Source organism: Phaenicophaeus curvirostris, chromosome 4 (genome assembly GCF_032191515.1).
Source record: "Phaenicophaeus curvirostris isolate KB17595 chromosome 4, BPBGC_Pcur_1.0, whole genome shotgun sequence".
Classification (NCBI taxonomy): domain Eukaryota; kingdom Metazoa; phylum Chordata; class Aves; order Cuculiformes; family Cuculidae; genus Phaenicophaeus; species Phaenicophaeus curvirostris.
The window spans coordinates 17,764,243-17,787,696 of NC_091395.1; the positions used below are offsets into that span (position 1 = coordinate 17,764,243).

Here is a 23,454-nt window from a genome sequence, read left to right on the forward strand (position 1 = left end):
TGCCTGTGTTTAATTGCTGCAAATCCAGCAGTTCTCACGGCTTGTTGCAAATTCTTCCCACTAAAATTGCTGAATCTTGGAATTCAAGCCATCAAAACCTGCATCTGTGAAAGTAATAAAACTCACGTTATAATAAATACTGAATGATATGAGATTACTTCCTTAACCATTTTACATCTTCTACCTTCCCTTGCAAGTTTTCTGGTTTTATTTTTTTACTTATTTTCTGCAGAACTCTGCTATTCCACCTGCGAGCAATATTCTTTTTTTCTGGAGGCTTTGTCACTCAGATTGGAAGGGCAATGTCATCTCAAACACAGTTGGTATTTTGTCACTTTGTTTGCAATACAAAGTAAGTTCTTCTTCAGAACACTGCATGAGTAAAAAAATTTCTATGGCCCGTTTCAAAGTAATGGTGGAGAAATTTACAATTACGAATTTTTCATGAACAGCATATGCAGCTTGTGTGTGCTAAGACTGTGCGGCAAGGGAGCAGATTGCCCTTCCTAAGCCTCAGTGGCTAAATTTGAAAAAAAGCTAATATAAATGACAATAGAAATTGTGAACAGCTAAATAATATATCAATGTCTTTTTTAATCATACCAGACATTATTTTTAATAGAAAAGATAACTTTGCTGGGGATTATCTTAATAATGTGATAGATGGTAATTTAGATTATCTCTTCACAGTCACATTGTTGCACATAGATATGTACACTGATGAAAATTCAGCAGCCTATTGGCTCTCAAAGTATTTAACTGCATAATCAGATCACTCTACAGCTGAGCAGTCTCTAAAACCAGTCTTCAATAGATGTCTTGCTCCTCCAGCGTGCATATAGTAAAGAAAGCAAAAATTCAGGAAAATTGGTGCGGCTTCTTTCAGAGAAATGTAGTGGTGTGAGGACATACGAGGATATATTGTTTCTGTAAAGCAAAGCAAGAGGTCTCTGTATCTATTTTTTTCTTCCCCCCCCCCTTCTCCCTTAAAGTAAATAAGATCAACTTGACCCTTAACGTTCAATTCTTACTGGTAATCTTTTTCCCTGAGGTGAAAAAAAGTGTTTGAATGAGCTTCCAGTTAACAAAATAAGCCCCTTACTAAGGTCAATTAGCTAAATGCCCATTGAAGCACTGAAAAAACCAAACAAGTATCAAGTCTGGGAAAGTGTTGTATTTCCTTCCCTTATCCAGTACAAAACTGATAGTTTCAATGTCTTGGTAACTGCAGGACCAGGAAGGATCTCCAACAGCAAGTCAGTTCACTGGGTCACAAGTCAGAACTGGCCCTGTGGGTCACCCTATGAGCAATGAGTTGCACAAGGTAACAGTGGAGAAGTTGTGAGGGTGTATCAGCTAAGTGGGGATGGGCAGCATTGGGGTATGTGGATTGCCACTATTGCTTATTCTCTGCTTGACAAGGTGCTTTGCCTCTCCCACCTTTTGGGATCAGAGCCCATGGTGTCTCCTTGCATATGCGTTTGGGGCACCTGCCCTTGCCTGTCTTCTTTGTGAGGCTCAGCTGTCCTTACACTGCCAGTGGTGTGTGCATCCCTTGCACCTGGGAGTATTTTAGGGGGGTATACAGATGGATTTTAGAGCTATAGCTGTATGTCAGAACCCTTTCACAAGGCATTTGCTTATCCCATACAAGATCAAAACAATACAACGATGTTCTGAGTTCATTTTACTTACAGATGCATTTGAGGAGTGCACTGTAACGCAAGCTTCCCCACACTCACATCTTCCTTTGTTACACCCAGTTTACTCTATACATTAGCCAAATAAATTAGTGCTCAGCTGTTTCCCAGCGAGGGTAGTCCCTCAATTAACAGGCATTGATTCACATGATCATCCCTACCTCAAAGGCAGGCCAACTTGGATGCACATCAACTTAGAAAAATTATCTTTAGCTCTGTTATTAAATTAGAAAATGAATAACAGCTTTAGAATGTTTTTGAGAGAACAGACTATACAGGGAGCTAAACTGGGTATCATACAATTTATTACAGATGCATAATGTTTCAAGTGATCCAAATGTCCTTAGTGCAACTAGATATCACATTAAAATGAAAGATTACATTCGTAATTGCTCAACATTTATCTTTTTTCTTGAAACATTTATGGTTTGTGAAACATTTATGGTTTGTGAAACATTTATGCCTATTTATGCTAAGAAAAAAGTAGAAAGTAAGTAATGGCACAGGGTCTTAGTATTCTGAGAAAGATGTACACAGTTGTGCTCAGTAAACGTGAAAATGAAGGAATAATTTACCAGCTGTCTTAGAGAGAGGTAGGCACCTCAGTGTTGAGCTCCAGTTCAAATGGCCTCAAGTTGTGCCTGGGAGGTTTAGACTGAAAATCAGGAAAAATTTCTTTATGGAAAGAGTGGTTTAGCATTGGAACAGGCTGCCCAGGGAAGTGGTGGATTCACCATCCCTGTAGGTGTTCAAAAAACACGTAGACTAACCACTTTGGGAAGTGGTTTGGTAGGCACGGTGGTCTTGGGCTGCTGGTTGAACTTGATGATCTCGGAGGTCTTTTCCAGTCTTAATGATTCTATTATTTTGAAAAAAAAAGTAGTCTATCTTCTCTAAGTGCTAAGTACAGTTGAATTTTGTCATAAAGTAGCTAAGACTAAGTGCTTAATAAGGGAGGAATTATTGCTGGTGAAATTATGCTGAGACAGTAACAAGTCCCCAGTTCATCAGAGATCTTACTCCGTGTTTATTTCCTTTACATTGGCTCTTAATGCATTAGCTTGGAGCAGGAAAAGAATTGTTGTGCTTATAGGACAAAAAATCCACAATGGCAGAGTAACTAGTAGTCGGTGAATCCCCAACCTATGCCTGGAGTACCAACTTCCTCCCTTAAAGTGACAGAGCAGAGTTGGACCACCATTTTAGTCCTACCCTTTTATGTTTTAATCTACTTGCCTGTGAACTGCTCATCTCCATTCTTCTTCAAGATGAAACTTTCCTTGGTTGAAAAGAAATATTTTCTAGCTCCTGAAGACATCCAATATGTGCTTCCTGTTTTGAACCAGTAGTTTGTTCCCTCTTCCATTGTGTTGTGGGCATGGCAAACCCTACCTGCTGAAGGGAGCCTAGGGCCAAGCCAAGGCAGCTCCAATGATAAGCAGTATCTTAAAACCCAAGCGTGAGAGGACCTGCGGAAGCGAGCTGCTCATTTGATGGTTCTGTGTATGTAATGTCAAGTTATTTGGTATTTACTGGTTTCCAGCTAAGTATGAGCAATTCCAAGATGAATGTATAAGGAAAAGGAGAAATAATACAGTAATTTTACAAATGGGTGTTGCAGGATCAATGAAGTTAAAAGATGCTAAAGATCCTTTCAGATCTTTTAATGTTTTTGTTCCTCTTCTTTTCCCACCTTTCCTAGCGCTATAAAATATAACTTGTGAATCACCATGGACTCATGTTGTTTTTCAGCCTCTTCTTATCTTTCAATATTCACTTGATTTCAAGTGAGCTATTTACTGCCTAATTGCTTTAATTTGCATACTGATAAACTGAAGTGATGGTAACTGAGTTTCAAAAGCTCTCTGAGCAGTTCTTACAGAAAACAGGTAATATCTCTGTTAACATTTCTTTCATGTCTTGGGGTATCTCAGATTCAGAGAGCTTTTGCACAGAATCATAAAAACGAGACAATTTGCTTACTCAGATTGGAACAGTCTTTGTTCAAACAGGCAGGCCTCTGGTAAGAGAGGATTTCCATTTCTGCATGGTGTCTCCTTTGCAGTTTGACAGACCCGACTGTTTATTTTGAAAGCCCTGTGCCCTTCTTCATTGTACGGCTGACCCTGCAGCTTTTCTCTGTGCTTCTGGCTCTTTGAACAGTATTTTGAGATGAAACTGTTCACTGTGATACATTACATATTTGAGTCTTTGGAAGTGCAACTTCCCTAGCTAGAAAAGAAAATGTTACCCTATCAAAATGTAGCATTTTCTTAGACCAGTTCCGATAATCTGCTCCATAAATAATTTGTAGGGTCACATTTGCTTTGAACAGTTCTGTCTTCCCTTTGATATTGCTGTCAATTATTTTGTCTTCATGGGTAACTGGACTGGTTTTTGTAATGCAAACACTTCACTAATATGGTTCAGTCCCTGGAGCAAAAGCTTGCTGGCAATTCTGCCCTTCCTTGTCAAGATCTTCTCTGCATAGAACAGGTTAATTGTGCATGGGTTGCACCTCTGGTTTGGATGCCAGAGTGCACAGTGAGTCTTTTCTGTGCACCTTCAGATTTCACTTTGCCATGGATGCTTTTGAAGCCACAAAAATGAGGATTATGCCTTCCCTTATCTTAGTCAAACTGATCTCCAGGTTCTTTTTTCCTATCTTAACTCATGCCTGTAGTTTTTCATGGACATCCTGAACAGATAAGATGAAATAACATGTGGAAAAGGGCCTATTTAAAATTAAGGTATGCTTTTCATCATTAAAGGTTTTTTTCTTGAAATCTTAAAAAAGGCTGTCTGTAATCATACAGTGTTTTCTCAAAGCAAATGACCTTCACCAGGAAACTTGGCTTGTGCTGTCCTGTAGAGCAGCCAAAGAAGTAATATTTACCAGATTTGACATGAGAGATTGATAGGAATGTACACAGAATAGTCCTTCAAAAGACACTGTTGTCAGAGCAATCATCCTGCAGCTTTGACAAATTTACTAACATCTGTTATGGTGCCACTTCTGCTATACAGACCATCCATTAACCATAGAGAGGAGAGGGTTTTAATTTGATAACTTAGATAAGATTGTGCTATCTGGGCGCATTATATTTGCAATTTTCTCTGCTGCCTCTTGGTTGAGGGGATACTTCAGTGACATTCCTGGCTGTTCTCAGGAAGATGTACTAACACCAGAGCAGTTGGGTTACTAAGCCGAAGTATCGGGCTGTATTTATAATAAGATGTATATTGCAGCATTGCATTTCCTAGCTGCATAATTTTTCTTCTATTATTTCAGTTTTGCTATAAGGTCTTATTTCACTAATATATTGCTACCTAGTGCTAGCTACAACTGGTACTTCTAGATTTCAGATAGTACAAGGTATACGAAAGTCATTTATTTACCAGGACTAAACATAAGTCAGTAGATAGTCAACATGGGACACAGATTAATGCTTAAGACATGCCTTAGCCAAAGCCATGGTGCTGATGCTGCATCTTGACCGACTCCTTCTGTTCCTCACAGTGGAATAACGGTGTGCCTGGTGGAGGAGGCAAAATCTGATGCTGGGGAGTTAAAACCAACAAGGGACTGCATTTTAACTTGCAGTGTAATATAGGAGGCTGTGCAAGAGCTGCCTGTGTGGCTATTGCTGGGCTGACAGATGACTGTCCACTGTTCAGGTAGGTCAGAACAGCCATGAAATGGAGATTAACAAAACCCCACTGTGTTCATCCCTGCTAGCAATATGTTGCTGGGTTTGCACAAAATAGTCAGTTCAAGGAAATGACTGCTTTTAATTTAGATGGAAATTCATAAGTAAAATTTTTCAGTGCTTTTAATGCATCATGCTCCGAGTGTATAGCTTATGCTTTAAGTGTCATCCCTTCAGCTTGTAATAGATTAGAGCAGGGTGTTTAATATGATGAGATGTGGCTATAAATAAAAGGCTTTTACAGATACAGAGACAATCTTCTTACAGTTTAATTATGCAGACATGTTCAATTGCCAGGAAGGCCAAGAGGGATATCAATTGATAATTTTAATCTAGAATCAATTTTACTGTGTTTTGAAAACATGCTGATCCAACTTTTTCATTCAACAATCTGTTTCTGCTGAAGTAGCAAGCACGTTGTGGCTGGTGTATTACTTGAATTGGGCTCTCCCTTATCCAGAGCTGAAGTAGCTGCTGAACAGATGAGGCCTTTTCAGAGCTGGTACTACTATGCTGGTATTGACCTATTTAAGCTCAGATAACTACTTATTTATCTGCTAGCACTTTTATTTCTGCTGCAATATGTGACCTGATGCTAATAGGTGCTGTTGCAAAATAACTGCCTGCTTCCTGCCTATGCAGCTGCAGAATGGTGTCTCAGATGTTGCAGGAACCTAAAGGAAAGGATTTGTCAGGATTTGAAGAGATTTAAAATGTCTGAAAAGGCCTGAATGACTGCATGGGAGGCTATTGCTAAAATGTAGTAATCTGGCTAGAGTGCAGGAAAATAGCTCCAGACTCTCTCTCTTCCCTGATAATGGCACTTGGTAAGAATATTAACTTTTACTTTAGTTTACATGTATCCAATTTCTTCAAAATACCAGAACTAGGAACTAGGTTGTCTTTGATCAGTGAGGCTACCTTTTACCCACGAGGCAGCAAACATCCTGGCAAATACCCACAATTTGCAGTATTTTTCATCTCTGTTTTTGTGTAGTTGCTGCAAATGCAGGAGTTTGTTAAGCTACTTGAGTTTATTTGGAGGAAGGATGTCAGCTAAGACAGGTGTGTTTGTAAATCCTCACAATGCCTGACTGTAGCTTATCTAGTACATGGAAGGACATTAAGGTTTGGTATGTGCCGTTAGCCTGGCTGTAATACCATGCCTGTGTACACACTTTGTCTGGATAGGCTTTAAATAGAAAGCAATATGAGCATCAGATGAAGAGTCATGTGCTGCCATATGTAGGTATAAAGCCAAGGAAGAGGGTAAAGAAATATACACAAAATAAGGGAAGTGTATGTTTATGATAGTGAATGCACATCTGCAGTTTGAAACATGCTGTATTTCTCATATCTATGCAAAAATCATGTATGCTTTTGCAGTACTCTTAGTACAGTTGAAATTATTTAAAGGATGTGTACTGGTCATAACACATCCTGTGTGTCACAGTGTGTCTGAAGGTTGCTCCTCACTGTACAACTGCATTGGTGGAAAAGTTTTCATTATTTATCCTCCAGTAAATAGTACTGGCTGTTTCCAAATGTTATTACACAGTTACATCTCCTCCTGATGTGATAGTGTGTAGGATATGGATAGTTTAGAATACCTGAGCCAAGGCTTTGTGGTTGCTTGTACTTGTGGATTGTGCGTGTATGTCTGTGTCATGTGATGAGAATGACCCTCCTTAACACGATCAGGCTGAGCTTGGAAATACATTGGAATGGTTCAAGGATGATTCTTGTATAAAATGTTGTGTACTTTTTTCCCAAAGTAGGAAGAAAAACTATCTTGTATTCGTGTCCACAGGTGCCAGGGTTGCAGTGAGCCTTCTGCACAGGTCAGGGAGCATAGAGCATAGAGCAGTGGCAGGCTCTAATGAGCCCTGTCGAGCTAGGAAGCCCATAAATATTATTGGGGCTGTGAATCACAGAGTAACTAGGTTGGAAAAGACCCACTGGATCATCGAGTCCAACCATTCCTATCAATCACTAAACCATACCCCTCAGCACCTCATTCACTTGTCTTTTCAACACCTCCAGGGAAGGTGACTCAACCACCTCCTTGGGCAGCCTGTTCCAGTGCCCAGTGACCCTTTCCATGAAAATTTTTTTTCTGATGTCAAACCTGAACCTCCCATGGCAGAGCTTGAGGCCATTCCCTCTTGTCCTGTCCCCTGTCACTTGGGAGAAGAGGCCAGCTCCCTCCTCTCTACAACCTCCTATCTATTCCCAAGCCTCTGTTTGTATGTTAAACTGATTATAGAGTGCTGGCAACAAGTCTAGATGGTTTCTGACAGGGCTTTTCTCTCAGCACATTTTGATTCCACCCTTTGGAAGATACTCATAATTTCTTTCTTCTCTAGCCTGGACTGACCAAGAAATTAAGGGTTTCTTTAGTAGCTACTAAAATTTGTGCAGTAAGCATGACAGCTCAGCTCCATCAGGCAGCAAAAATGGGCCATTCAGGTAGGAGGCCCTTTGAAGTGGCAAATTCTGGGATTTCTCAGGGATGCCCACCCTATACTACTGCTGAGCATGTCAAATTGGAAATATGATCATGGCTATCCTCAGTGTTCACTGCAGAACAGGGGTGTGTCTGCTGAGGGCATCTCTGCCCTGGGCAGTTACTATTTTTAGCCTGGTTATTGATGGAGAAGCAGTGGTGGAGCAAGTAGTGGCAACAACTAATGAACAAACGCATTACATTTCTGTTCCTGGAGCTTTTTCTCTGAGGGCTGTTTTAGTTATTTCACTGTTGCCTCATTACATTTACTCTGCCACCTGTGGAAAGAGGATAAAAATATTTCTCCACTTACTGCAGCCTAGAGAAATAGTATGTTTATGTTTATGTAGCTCCTTTCTTAAACATATTTTATTAGCATTAGCTATAGGAATAACTGTTCTCTTGTTTTAATCCCCAGAAGACAGTGGTTAATACTCAGTAGACCCTTATTATTGTAGGATTTACCTCGAGGGATATGGAAAATGAGTATTCACTACTCTGACTTTGTCTCTTCTTATAAACTGTAGAAAAGAAGTGAGATTTCTGACTTCTTACCATGTTTTCCCATGACCCCTTCTCAAAGTTAGGGTAATGCAAAGTACAGAAATGTAGCTTTAGCTTCCAGTTTGCTGTTAAGTGCATACTTTCTGAATAACCTACAGACCCTAGCTGTCAAGATGTAGCTGATGTGTCTGTGTGTGAGTTGGGAAACGGTGGTACACTGCTAATTCTTGTCTCATTGCTACACTCCTCTCCTGGAAGCTTTAGAATAAATACAAGCTTGAATTATTCTGTGCCCTAATAGGAAATGGAAAGTGTTTGTTCTCCTGACAGAGACCAAGTTACACAGAATAAGACAAGTCTCTTCTGGGATCGATGTAATTTAGGAAAACTACCAGTGTCCGTATGTGTAATTTGTCTAATATTAATATTTTTATAAATTAGCTGTAAGTCACAGTTTGCTGTAGGACCTCTGAAAGTGCCACAGAGGATATAAGAAGGCAAAGCACTTTTGCATAAGTGTGTTTTTACCCTTTCATCAAAACAGTGGTTACCAACGTCTAACTGAGCATAGCACAGCAGAAATGTTGGTATTGCCAAGTGTGTCTAAGAGTTAGCAGATAACAAAGAATATCCAGAAGTTTTAAGAGAACTGAGACTCAGTATGTCTTTTCTTCTGTAAGCTTTTCTTACCAGAACAGGAAAAAAATCACAGGACAAAGTTAGAGTCTGTCTTCCATGCGTGTCCTGCCCTTGGGCTTTTTAATTGAGCTTAGTATCAGAGGTACTGCTGATTACTGTCACTTTTACAGTGATGCTTCTCCAGCAGCAACATGAATAAAACCACTGTGTTGTTTCACTGGAGCTGCTTCGCAGGTGTCAGGCTGCAGCAGGTTTCAATCATTTCATATCAGGGCTGTGTTTGAACTGATGACCCAAGAGGGAACAGCTTTAAAGAGTCTGATTGGTAACTGTGGTACTGCAGATGAACTGTACCACCCTGGTGGCACATGTTGCTGAGTTGTTGAAAAAACTCATGTGAAACAAATCCTTTGACTCATGGGATGTGCTGTCTGTGTTTCCCAAAGGAAAAGAGTTTGAGAATTTTTGTTTTCCATGTAAGAGAAAGTAATGTGCCTTCCTGGCTCACCTAGATGGTTATTTTTCATGGTCTAACCTCAAAACCATATTAATCTTTAAAACTTATGCTTATTTTCTGTTTTCCTTTCTGGATTTGAAGCCAAGACAGTGCTGTCACCAACATTTCAGTGTGCAGACGGAGACACAGGTGGATAAAGCATATGGCCACTTCTCAGTATATATATAACTCAATTTTGCTCAAGCACATGAGATACTAAAGTCTATGCTTGGTTATGTCAGACAAGATGTTAATAGCACATGTAAATAAAGTGCCAAGTTACCACTACAGAGAATATACTGGAGTATCCATCTTGTCTCATGTGCTCTCCTGGACTCAAAATGAAGTGATTGTGTAATAAGTTTTGAATCCACATCTAAGCTTTCTGAATTCCCTATTTAATTAATAAGTTTTTGTTTACTCATATTTTTAAACCAAGGAAATAACAGCTGGTGTTTGCTTATGTCAAGAAGACAGATGCAGTATACAAACACTGTACTTTCCCAGTATCAAAACTGAAAGTGAGTTAATGCTTGAAGTGCAACTTGTGTTTATGAACCTGTGCATTTCAAATGTAACAAGCAGATATGAGGAAAACGGAAAAGATATTGTCCTGAGGGATTACAACAGCACAATGTTTTTCTGTTGTTTTCTTCCAGATCTGCTATAACAATTCTTATGTATCCTGTAAGGGAAAAGTACTTTGAAAAGTAGCATATTTTGGCAATTTCTTCTGTGACCTAGCTCCTGGAGAAGGTTTCTCTAAGCTGCAAGGCGCAACAGCAGCCAAAAATGTGTTTGCACAAGTTAAATGGTTGTGCAGCTGAGAGCCCTTCACATGGTACAGCTGACAGATGTTTACTTCAGCTTGTGATATTCAGAGTTATTTGGGCATCCCTGTGGGCTGTGTGAATATAACCAACTCAAACCCCAAATGCTCAGAAATGTGTAGAAAGGCTGTTTTCTTACCTATCAGCTGAATTGGATTTGAACTGCAGTGAAGTTGGAAGGAAGTGGAGGAAAGCACTCAGGAAGATTTATTCTTTTGTTAGACTATGCAAAACCAGGTGCTGCATCTGTATCTTATAGGAAGTATTTTTTGCATTCGATTCTCCTTTTATGTGATTGTAATCTTGTCTTCTTTTTTTTTTTTTGCAGTTATGTCCTTTAGTTTATGGTGGTGCATGTGACTGACTTTTCACCTACCTGTGGAATGTGTATAACACATTTTTCTCCAGCAGAGTAATCAAAAGAACAATTCCACCTCTCATAGGAACCTCTAGTAATGCCAGTCATCATAATGTTGCTTTTAGTAATTTTGAGGGCCAAGCTAACAGCCTTACTTTCAATGGAAATTATTTCATTGATGATGAGAGATGCTGATAATGTGGATGGCAGACTCAAATCTGGACATCCCTGTGTTTTCAAGAGCTTTTAATAATGAACCAAGAAATGTTCTTGTCACATTAAATTCCCTAAGGACTTAGGGATTGATGGGTATTTTAAAGATTCCCCTCAGTATTTTGTGAGTACGTACACTGCTTAGCTTCTTTCCTTCATATCTCATTCTTTAATATATATGTGATCGTATTATTAAACGTATGTTGTAAAACACAACCATATGCTGCACAACTAAATTTACATTAGTAAATCCTTACAATTCACATTTCTGGGTGCTGCTGCCTTTTTGTATGGGTGTAGCGTAGCTGGCACCTCCAAAAACTTTCCTGCCTTGAACTAATAAAACTGAAGGGAGGAGGAGGCTTGAGTCCCACTTAAGTATGCAATATGAAAATAAAAATTGCTTTCTGAAGTCACATGAAGTATTAAAATAATACCAGTGAGCTGAGTTACAGTCTCTCCAGTAATAATGAAGGATTTCATTAGGATGTTTGCAATGTGAAGTGAATACTTCAAGCAGCAGACCCCAGACCTTAAAGGCGGAGCAGAAATTACTAAGCAGTTTGTTTCATCAGGTAATAAATGTAATTTATTGCTGGTGACAGTACTAGGGAAGAAAGCAAAATGTCTGGCAAAACAGTCTCCTTCACCTCAGCTGGCCAGCAGGAGGCAAAAACTTGTTAAACAATCTGAACACAGGGAGCTGCAGTCAGGATTATGACAGTTGTGAGCAGCAAAGTTTTTTCCATCTCCCTGTCCCACCCCTTGTTCCTTACCCACCTACATACACAGCTGCTCCATGCCTCAGGCGGCTCTGGTGTAAACCCACATCCAAAAACTTCAGGAACGCAGTTCCACAGTGCTGTGGCAGACAGAAACGTGCTGTTTACAAAAGATTGCTCTAGATATTCCTTGGTGCAACAGAGAGCAGAAGTGTGAGACAACATAGGCAATAAAGAGAGATTTCTGGCCTTTTCCAATACCTTCAGGAAAGGTGGAAGGCTATTTATAGTGTAATTTTTATTAAGGGAATTCAAAAGTTGAGAGTGTGATCTCTGATGTAGTGCACCTTGTGAGGCTATTGAGTTGCTCAGCTGAAATGTGTAATTCACCATTCACACACAGAAATGGTGTTTATCCTCCTCTTGAATTGCTGTGCTTGATCAGAAACCGTAACTCCTGTGCTTTAGAATCTGTTTTAAAAAATCCCCTCACCAAAAAGGGACTAAGTTGCTAAGTGTAACTTGCTCTTCTGTTTTTTTACACAGTATGAAGACTCAAGGTTGTGATTAGGACACTGAATAGCATTACTTGTGCGTTTGTTGAGTAGGTTTATTTTTGAGTTACAAGACGAGTCCTTCAGAATATGGAATTATGTTCTGTATTGTGCTTTACAGTTTTCACCAGTGATTAATCTTCAGTTTTTGTGGTGTTTGTCTTCCATAAGTCATGCTTCTACAGTGTTTACCCTATTCCCTACATGTAAGGTGTAAATACAACAAATTAGAACAAAAGCAACATTGCTGAGCTACTTGTAGCAGGTTGCAGAGTCTGCTTACCTAAAGCTTCAAAATATGATTTTGTGATGTTAATGACCCATGCTGTTGCTTATCAAAAGCAGTTTTTCAGATGGGCAAATTGAGGCATCATGGCAAATAGAAGTGGCAACTACTACATTTGTACTAGGAACAACAATTTATCTAAGTGATTCAGTCTTCACCTTTGAGCCCTGGGCAGAGCAAGTAGCCAAGGAGCTCTGCAGGCTCATGCCAAGGCTTTTCCTTTGGCTTTTTCAGTGCTCTCCCAAATCCAGCTGATTTGCTTAGGTGTGTTAAAAGAGAGGATTCAGGTTAACCCAGACTTGTAATGAGGAATTCTACAGCACGAAGTGTTAGATGTTTTATCTCAAACAATTAAAAAATGGCCACTGTTTTTCAGGGTATTCTTGGGCCCAGAAGGTGCACACTGTTCTTGCTTATATGCTTTTGACCAAAGTATGCATTGAACTTATGGTCTGGCTCCCAACCAAATACATCTTGCAGTCTGTCTCACCCTTATATAGGACCACCAAACTCTGAGGGATTTGGGTGGGTATTTAGAAGGAATTTTCTCAGGAGGACAGAGAGGCTTAACCTCAGCATTTCCAGCGATAGGTGCAGCATACTTGCCGTGATGTTGTTCAGCTGCCTGCAGGGCAGTGGCAGTAGCAATCTCATTGCAAGTTCAGTAGTGAACTTCTCTAAATCTTGGCAACCATGTTCCTGCATTTCCACTCTTCTTTCCCTGCATAGTGTCAGCCAATGTCTGACTCCCTGGGCAGTGGCTTCTTGTTGAACACTTACATTGCTGGCCCATTGTTAAACAGGAGCGGTGAATTTGTTACCAACAATGCAGAAAAGACAGAGCTTCTCAGTATTTTCTTCACCTCTGTCTTTACAAGCATTGCTGAGCCTTGGGAACAAAAATCTAGGTTGATGCAAGCACAGATCCGCCACCCATGAAGGAACCATTGATATGTGAACTAGTACAGGAGCTTGACCCCTACAAATCTAGGAGCCCTGACAAATCCACCTGAATGTGTTAGGAGAGCTGGCTGAGGTCATCATAGGGTTGTTCTCCATAATCTTCAAGAAATTGTAGAGATAGAGGGACATCCCAGAAGACTGGAAGAAGTCTGATCTTAACCCTGTCAAAAAGAATGGCTTAAAGGAGGATCCAGGAAATTATAGGCCCATCAGGCTTTTGATACAGTTTCCCACAGCCTCCTCCTTGAGAAACTAATGCATTATGGTCTAGACAAGTGGTCTGTGCCGTTGGTGGGAAACTGTTTGCACTCAGAGGGTGGTGGTAAATGGCTCCTTTTCAAACTGGCAGCCTGTCACAAGTGGGGTCCCTGGGTATCAATAGTGGGCCCAACACTGTTTAGTATCTTCATAAATGATCTGGATGATGGGATCCCAGAGAAGTGGTAGATTTCACAACACTGGACACTTAAGATTCAGCTGGACAGAGCACTAGGCCATATGTCAAGACCATTCTTTTGCCAAGGAAGTTTGTACCAGATGATCCTTGAGGTCCCTTCCAACTTTCTGTGATTCTGCGATCACTCTGTAGATGAACACGCTGCAGAAGTAGCTGCAGAAAGCTGCCTGCTTGGACCTGGGGAATGGGTAATGTTTGTACCTCTCTCATTGCCCCTCTGACTGGGTAGAGAGTTGTGAATTATTGACAAAAACAACAGAGTGGGATACTTGCTCAATATGATTGCAAAAGGCTCTGACCCAGGGATGTGTTCATATTAATGGCAGCTTTCCCCTAGATTTCATCAGGGGAACGAGCTGCTATGTAGCATTGGAGTATGATGCATTCGGAGGGGAATATTCCTATCGTCTGGTGACTTCACTGGATGCAGCTGCTCCTTGAATGTGTTTTGAAGTGGTTTCTCATTAGGATCACGGGAAGTAACAGATGGTGAAGAGAAGCTAAATTAGTGGGAACTTTGTGCTCTGTTAATGCTCTTTCTCCCTATAAATAATAGCTGGGGATTGGAGCAGGAATGAAGATGCTGTTATGTTTGTTACTACCTCTGCTGCTATGTAGATGTTATTGCAGCATGTTTTGTCAGCAATAGAAAGGAGCAGGAGGACTTTTCCAGCCCCTTTACAAGGTGAAAGATGTTGCATTTCTACTGCTTAACAAATAAAATCAAAGCAATGTTCAAAGACATAAGAGGGGAAACAAAAGCGTGGGAGACAATTTTAAATTAACAGCCAAATAGGTGATATATATGATATAACCACAGTGGGCTTTTCAGTGTCAACTTCTTCCATTGAAAGTCAGTAAAATTAATATTTCTGATATTCCCAGTTAACTCACCAATTTTAGTGTTTAGTTCTATCCAAAAATCTTCCTATAAAATATATGTATCTATAGATTTCTCTTTCTGTGTGTACCAGTGTGTGTGTATGTTTATATGCAAATATGGATGCACGTACCGTACTACTCTGTGGAGACATTTTACAGAAAAGAAGGCCTGGATGCCGTGGGACTGATTGATACTGAGCAATTCTAACACGGCCTTGAAACAGGGAACTGAAACAAAAACAAAGGCCAGTTCATAGAATCATAGAATCACCAGGTTGGAAGAGACCCACCGGATCATCGAGTCCAACCATTCCTATCAAACACTAAACCTTGTCCCTTAGCACCTTGTCCACCCGTGCCTTAAACACCTCCAGGGAAGGTGACTCAACCACCTCCCTGGGCAGCCTGTGCCAGTGCCCAATGACCCTTTCTGTGAAAAATTTTTTCCTAATGTTCAGCCTAAATCTCCCCTGGCGGAGCTTGAGGCCATTCCCTCTTGTCCTGTCCCCTGTCACTTGGGAAAAGAGGCCAGCACCCTCCTCTCCACAACCTCCTTTCAGGCAGTGGTAGAGAGCAATGAGGTCTCCCCTCAGCCTCCTCTTCTCTTCTTGATATCCCTCTCTGTTCAACCAACCTGTTTTTTTCCCCTGCTGGCTTTTTTTCTGGAACATGGGGATGGCTTTCTCCTGAGCTGCTAGGATTTCCTTTTTGAAGAGCTCCCAGCCCTCATGGGCTCCCTTGCCCTTAAGTACTGTCTCCCATGAGACTTTGCCAACCAGCCTTCTGAAGAGTTCAAAGTCTGGAAATTTAGTGCTACTGTCCTGCTAACCACCCTCTTCACTTCACCTAGAACAGAAAACCCTATCATCTCATGATCGCTTTGTCCTAGGCATCCACCTACTGCCACATCCCCCACAAGGCCTTCTCTGTTCACAAACAGCAGGTCCAGGAGGGCACCCTCCCTTGTTGGTTCATTCACCAGCTGTGCAAGGAAGTTGTCTTCCATGCACTCCAGGAACCTCCTAGACTGCTTCCTTTCTGCTCTATTGTACTTCCAGCAGATATCAGGCAGATTGAAGTCTCCCACAAGAATGAGAGGCATTGATCTAGAGATTAACCCCAGCTGTTTATAGAAGAGCTCATCAGCTGCTTCTCCTTGGCTGGGTGGTCTGTAACAGACTCCCATTACAAAATCTACCTTTTTGTGGGCTCTTCTGATTTTAACCCACAGGCACTCAATCTCCTCATCACCACAATCCATCTCAACAGTGTCCAAGTCCTCCCTTACAAAGAGGGCTACCCCGTCTCCTCTCCTACCCTTCCTATCCCACCTGAAGAGTTTGTACCCCACCATAGCTGCTCTCCAGTTATATGAGTCATCCCACCACGTTTCTGTCATGGCAACAACATCATAGCCTCCTTGCCCTATGATAGCTTCCAACTTTTCCTTCTTATTCCCCATGCTGTGTGCATTGGTGTAAATGCACTTCACCTGAGCTGCTGAGCCTTCAGCCCTCTTAGAGGGAACAGAGTTCATTTCCAATTGCCTGGTAACTGGAGTAGCTAGCACCAGAGTGCCTGTATCTCCCTTAGCACCCCCAAGTGTGTTCTCCCCCACTTTCTGTGTGGTGATGTACTGGTGGTCCTCACCAGCACACCCTCTCCCAATCACCATTGCCCCACATCCAGGCTTGTTCCTGTCTAGCCTGGTCTCAACCCCCTCCCCCTTCACATCTTGTTTAAAGCTCGATTTATGAGCTTAGCTAGGTTTTTAGCAAGGGCTTTAGCCCCCCTAGGAGATACATGTGTCCCATCCTTAGTAACAAAGCCTGAGGCTGCATGAGCTACCCCATGATCAAAGAAGCCAAAGCCCCTCTCCTCACACCAGGCTCAGAGCCAGGCATTAATCGAATTCTTCTTCCTGACTTCCTCCTCCTTTCTATTTAGCCTTGGGATGGAGCAGAATACTATTTGAGCCTCAGAGCCCTCCATCATTTTCCCAATGGCCCTAAAGTCTTTCTTGATGGCTTTGGTCTTTTTGTTTACTAGATCATCATTACCAGTTTGGACTACTATCAGAGGATAGTAGTCTGTCTCATGGACCAGGGAAGGAAGTTTTCTGGCTACCTCCTTCACTGATGCCCCCGGTAAGCAGCAGACCTCTCTGTGGAGCAGGTCTGGTGAGAAAAGACAGCCTTCTGATAAACAAAGGCCAGCTGAAAGGAATACAAGAACTAGTTCGGTGGGAACAAGTACCAGCTGAAAGAAAAACAACGGAAGAGAACTGTCAACATAGTTAATTTTAGGGTAACTTGTTTTTTTAGCATGTGTGGTAGTTTAGCCAATAACATGTTAGTAATAGCTTTTTGGACACCTACCTTTAGCCAATAATACACTGTAGATACCCTCGTGGGCACCCAGTTAGGTAACTAAAAAAGGTATATAAAGGAACAGCTAAACTCAATAAAATGTCTTCAATCCATCAGATTGAAGTCCGTGCGTTTAATCCCCTCACTACTCTACCCTGAAGAGCTAGTTCTGGAAAGCTTCTCTGGCAGTGGCAGTTTATTTGTTGTTATTTTCTTGCGAAGTTATCCTGACTTACAAAGTCACTAAGCATAGTCATATATGACTAAAGTTAAAGGTACCACTTTCTTACTAGTGTGTGTTTTGTGTTGTAGTCTGGATTTCTAGATGCTTTTACAGATTAATATACTGGCAGTAACAAGACTTATTTCTCTGTGGTTCAGACATCCTGGCTTGCTGTCAGGAATAAGCTGGTGCCAACTTCACAGCTGAATCAACTACCAGGAGAATGACTTTAGCTTTACCAGTCTTTTAAAAATGCTGCAAATGCTGGCAACTATCATCTACACCTTATCATTTCTTGGCTTATCCATCTGTGTGCCACAGTGTGAACGTGTATGAGTCTGCTGTGTGCTGACTGGAAGTTTTGCATCTAAATGTGCTGGGATCTCAGCATGGACACTGGCAGCAGGGCTGGCATCTGTATGTTGAACAAAATTTTTTGGAACCTTTCTCTTCAGTGATTGGTTTCAGGCCATAGTAATGAAAAGCTTTGCAAAAATAATTCCCTCTGAGCTGTTTTTTTCTTTTTTTTTTTTTTTTTCTGGACTTGCCAACCTATGCCATAAACTTTCATATTTAGCATCCTCATGGGCCACTTTTCTGTGGACCTTATTAACAGCCCCGGGGGACAGATGCTTCTGTTAATCATACTTTTGAGGTGTTAACATGAAATCCTGCTCTGTTTCCCATGCTAGTGCTAACTCTGCAGTGGAAGCAGGTGTTCAAACTATTAAAACCAAACAATGCAAAACTGAAAACCCCAACAATGTGAAACTTTGTTTTTCAGGGGGTCACATGGCTCTCTAAACAGCTCAGAGATTACTAAGGAGAGATATACTTCCTCCAGGGATCTTTTATCAGAGAAAGCAGCTTAAGTGACTCACTCCGTGAGGATACTCCTAAAACTCCATTCATTTTATCCTTTAGCAGTCAGAAACAGGGTTTATTTTGTACAGTCTTTAAAATAATCTTTTAAAAAGTCAATGGCCATACTTCCAGGAGGATCTGGGCTATTTTTAATATTAATGGTCTGTACAGCTCACTCACCCATGGGCTGACTCGCTACGTTCACTCAAGCAAGTGCTTCAACAAAAAAATCAGTACTATTTTTAGTTTGCTTACAACAAACCACTTGATTGTAAGGCCTGGGGAACTGCTACTCTGCCTGCCAGGGGTCTGCTGGAAGAGGCAGGAGGACGAGGTGTGGTGGCGTGCTAGCCATGCCCAGGACTCCCAGCTGATGCAGAGAAGCGCACACCGCAAGCAGGTATTTTAAAGCATCCTCTAAGCCTTGGTCTGCCCGCAAGTGTGTCTGCTGGTCGGAGACAGGGCATGAACTCGCTAGCGGGTTGGCTCTATCTGCTCCTGCCCTTAAAGATTTCATTCCATAAATTCCTGTCCTGACCATCGGCTTTTAAATTGTCCCTGCTCGCTTCCTAGCCTTTTCTGGGATTTTGCAGGCTCTTTGGCAAGTTCACAAATGACAACAGCGAAGCAGAAGTTTCCCAGCGCGGCGGCATTCCGCTTTTAAGGGAACACGCCGTTTGGGTGCCCGGGTGAGTAGCCCGTAACGAGTACCGCGCTCCATTCCTTTCTGCTAACTGCATTCACTTGGAAAAGAAACCAGCTCGCCTGTGTCTGCCGGCCGGGGGACGGAGGCTTTGCGGGCAGCCTCGGAGCGTGTGCGCGGGGACGCGCGGTGCCTGGCGCCGGCCGGCTCTGCCCCGCTGTCCCCATCTCCCTCTGGCAGCGCTCCTGACCTCCGGTTGTCCCCGCGGCTCTTCCCGCAGGTCGGTCCCACGCTCCCGGCGTGCCCGGTCCCCGCGGCGGCGGGGCGAGGGCCCGGGGGAGCGGCTGCGGGGAGCGGCGGGGCTGGCGCGGCCGCGGGCGGGACCGGCGGCTCCTGCCAGGTGAGAGCTCGAAGCTTCGCGTTTGTTTCCTACGCGCGTACTCGAACGAACGCGCCGTGTCACGACCCGCTGGGATATTGCCAGGGGGATGAGGTGTCTGCGGCACCCGCCCGCCTCCGCCGGTTCGTAAGAGCTGGTGCCGTGTAACAGCTTCATAGAATCCTAGAATCATAGAATAACCAGGTTGGAAGAGACCCACCGGATCATCCGAGTCCAACCATTCCGTGAAAAATTTTTTCCTGATGTCCAGCCTAAACCTCCCCTGGCGGAGCTTGAGGCCATTCCCCCTCATCCTGTCCCCTGTCACTTGGGAGAAGAGGCCAGCACCCTCCTTTCCACAACCTCCTTTCAGGTAGTTATAGAGAGCAATGAGGTCTCCCCTCAGCCTCCTCTTCTCCAGGCTAAACAACCCCAGCTCTCTCAGCCGCTCCTCGTAAGACCTGCTCTCCAGCCCCCCAGCTTCTCAGGGTGTGCTTTGTTTCCAGCAGGGCTTGTGTTCTGCTGGGTCGCACGGGAGCCCCCAGCTCTCGCAGGGTGCTGGAGCAGCAGCAGCACTTAGGCAAAGATACTTTTGCATATTTAATATAGCTTGGGTAGCTGGGCACTGCTCTGCTGTCTTGAATTTTCTTCCCCCGCCACCCCCCCCCCTTTTTTTTTTTGACTTGGTTATACAGTGTTTGCAAATTCCTTGCTTCAGAGTCAGACCAAGACTTAGAGGCGACTCTCGATAAAGTTTAGCTGCATTGCTGTGTTTTAAAATAACTACTCATATTTTACCCTTAATCATACCATTATCTTAAAATAGCATGACATGCTGCCTATTTTGAGTTATTTGGTAGAGAATGCAAGGAACGGGAACTGTAAAATGCCCATGAACTCTGTGTTTAAGATCCTGCCTAGCTTTCGGCATGCTGGGCTGCTGCAGCCTCCTCTGTGCACTAGAAATGGGTATTGCTGAAAAGCACTATTCCTGCAGTGCTCTCTGTGCTGCTGTGGTCATGTTTTCTACCTCAGCAGCACTTAAGGTACATTTGAAAACCCAAGTGAAGTGGCAGCTTCATAATTGAGTTTTCAGTGTAGTCCTGCTAGATGTGTGCATTTGTACATAAGCAGAGCAGATGGCACAAGCAGAGTAGCTATAGCCTGTCTTGGCTTATGTTTGCATGAACTGAGTTCAGATAATTAGCCAATAATTAGTCGTGTTCATGTGAGATTAGATAATAAATGTTTTGAGGCTTGTTTAAAAAAACATTCAAATAGTAAAGTTTTAAATACCCTGGTTTGTTCCTCAATTTTGTTATCCTCCAGAAACAGACTTCAGCACTGCTGAGTGCTAGTCTCACCACTGATTACTAAAATGAGGGCAGGTGGAATGAAGGATCAGTTACTCCACGAGCTGAATTCATTAAACTAAGTCTATGTGGTCTAGAACTCATTATAGTTTATGAATAATTAGTATTAATTAGTTTGGTTTTCTTTTGGAAAAAGTAAAAGTGTGTGAGATTGCATTAAAATTTCAGTAACAAATGTTTTAGTGCTATGGCAAATGCCATTTCTCTCGGACACATGGTACATGTTTGTGTAAATTAACGCTGTGTGTCTGCTTCTGGTGATAAAACTCATGAACTTTACCAAACTGCTGGAAAGGTTGACTGGGTGTTTCTTAATCAACGTTACATCTTCCCATCTTCCTCCTGTTATCCTGAGTTTCTCAGCAGCAGTTACCAAAAAAAAACACTTCTGGACATACTCACCAGTATGTCTTAGTACCATATTTGCGTTTTCACAAAGGATGCTTGTGCACAGTATGGTCTTGATAGCCTTATAAGTATATTAAGAAAAAAGCATTACAGTTCATGACTGTTACGTGCTAGAATCAGCCTGGTACAGGAGACAGCCTGTGTGACTAACTTCATCATCTGACCTTGGTATTCTCATGCCTCTGTATTGGAAAGACATATGGTCCTCAAAGAAAAAGACAATCTCTGTTACGTCTGAGATACTACAGTTATTCTCGTCTACCTATGATTGTTGTCAACTGGCCTACTTGAAGACAGCCCAAAATAGCAGCAGTTGAGTTAGTAGTGTGGATTCAACAGCATTAGAGGTAAAAGGAAGGTAGTTGTAATGCTCCTGAGAGCTGTTATGAAGTGAGCATTTGTTTACATAGCATTTGGATATAAACCCCCTTGTTTCTCGTCTCACAGACTTTTAAGCCTTTTAATTAGGTTAGTGGGTGAGATACTGTGCTGCTGGTCACTTGTTATTCACTGAGCGCAGCTGGAGAAGGTGGCACCACAGGATATGTTGTAGCACCCCTATTCTAGAGCTTCTTATGGATATTGCAGAGCTCACTTCCCCTGCTCTGCAGATGGCCTGGCACTGCCTCTTGCCCTCTTTCTAAAAAATGAGGTTAGTCTTGTATTTTAACATCTGCAGGTTCAGAGATGGGGCAGAAATCTTAGTTCAAGGAGATTTCTGGCTTTATTATTCCAGTTGGGATGAAAAAGTGATGGATTGCACATAAGCTCTGCACCTGGTGTCTCTTACAGGCTATAAATCCAAGCGATGCAGCTCAAAAGCAGCTGTGAAGTCTGGGCTGAATGTCAATTCAAAGAACAATTGGTTTCTGAACTATTGGTGAGGATGATGAGCAGTTGTCAAATCCATTCTTCTTTCCCCTCTTGTAAATGCAGAGCTGTAAATCACAGTTACATGGTCTGGTTTAAAACTGCTGTCTGTTTTGGGTTTGTTTTGTTTTTTTCTTCCCCTGAATTTCATTAGCTATTATTAACTAATATAGCTTATTAATTAACATGATTTTTCTAATGAATCCAGCTTATCCTTTTAAAGCCAAGTCTGATACAAAACCAAACTCATTCTAATCCTTAAATCATTAAATGAATTCATTGACTTTTCTGTCTGTGAATGTCAGATGGCAGCAGATTACTGAAGTACTTAACCCGAACATTATCCATAGCCCACATCTCCCTCTTCTTCCAAGGCATAGTTATGAGTGCTTTAATACAGTGCATGTGAAAAGTTGCAAGTTCTGAGCATTCATTCCTGCTGGTAGGGGAACAATTATAACCTGCTCTTGGGAACAGGTATTGTGAAAAATACATGTTTGATCTAACAATGAAAATAAGTGGCAGACTTTGAAAATACCCAGGAACATATTGGGATCGTTCAGGCCATGACAAGACCTGCTGTTTCTATGATGCTTCTGAGAACCTTCTCCTTTTCCAGATATGCTGATAAGTTCTTAACTACTTGTGGAAACCTGACCCCATCTGTGGGAACAGGACTCACCAAAGCATAGCCATGAATTTTACTGGCAATGAAAAGTAGCATAGTTTTTGGGGTCCCAGGGATCTTCCTGTCTGCTGGTTGGATATGAGAGTGCCATAAAAAGCTTAGCTTCTGTGGCCAGGAAAGATGTCAATGAATACCTGAATTTACATTTTACACTTAGAAATAAACAAAAATAAGACAGCTAGAAGCAGCTAAGAATGTTTGTTAAAACTGCCTGACCACTTCAGGGCTGACCAAAAGTTAAAGCACCTTATTAAGGCCATTGTCCAAATGCCTCTTAAACACTGACAGGGATGAGGCATTGACCACCCCTCTGGAAAGCCTGTTCCAGTGTTTGACCACCCTCTCTGTAAAGGAATGCTTCCTAATGTCCAGTTTAAACCTTCCCTGATGTAGCTTTGAACCACTCCTATGCCAGATAATACAGATGATACTGTTTTATCTGTGTACTTAAGAGTGTTTCCTGAAAATGTGTGAAAGTGTTACCTGTATCCAGCATTTTTTTAAAACTTCATATATGTGTATTGTGCTTCAGGCTTCTCTTGGTTCACTAAATTCTCCCCAGGGGATACCTCCATTGCAAATGAGCTGAATTTGTGATTATAAAGTACTGAGTTTCAAATACTGAATGGACAAACCCCGAGAATGACTCCTTGAAGAGTAAAAACCCATCATGCTGTCTGTAGGCTTTAGAACATCTGCCGCTTGGGGATCTGATTAATAGTGTTTTGTTACCAGAGGAAAGAGATGGTGTGTTTTGGTACCTTCTGTTCACATCCTCCCTTGGCCTGCCATTGATATCTTTGTTTCAGTATAGAAG

At 42.0% G+C, this 23,454-nt stretch overlaps 1 protein-coding gene across 5 annotated transcripts in view; it reads left to right on the top strand.

Moving 5' to 3' along the window:
* ARHGAP24 (Rho GTPase activating protein 24) overlaps positions 1-23,454 on the top strand; it is a 169,523-nt gene that overhangs the window by 74,769 nt on the left and 71,300 nt on the right. Inside the window, exon 1 of one of the 5 annotated variants that reach the window (XM_069855383.1) lies at positions 18,728-18,965. The exons of 3 other annotated variants lie outside the window; for them this stretch is intronic. The gene's annotated coding sequence lies outside the window, so the exon portion shown is untranslated. Of the gene's footprint in view, positions 1-18,727; positions 18,966-19,181; positions 19,200-23,454 lie in introns of those variants that run through there. One more of the 5 variants, XM_069855384.1, reaches the window with a different exon arrangement.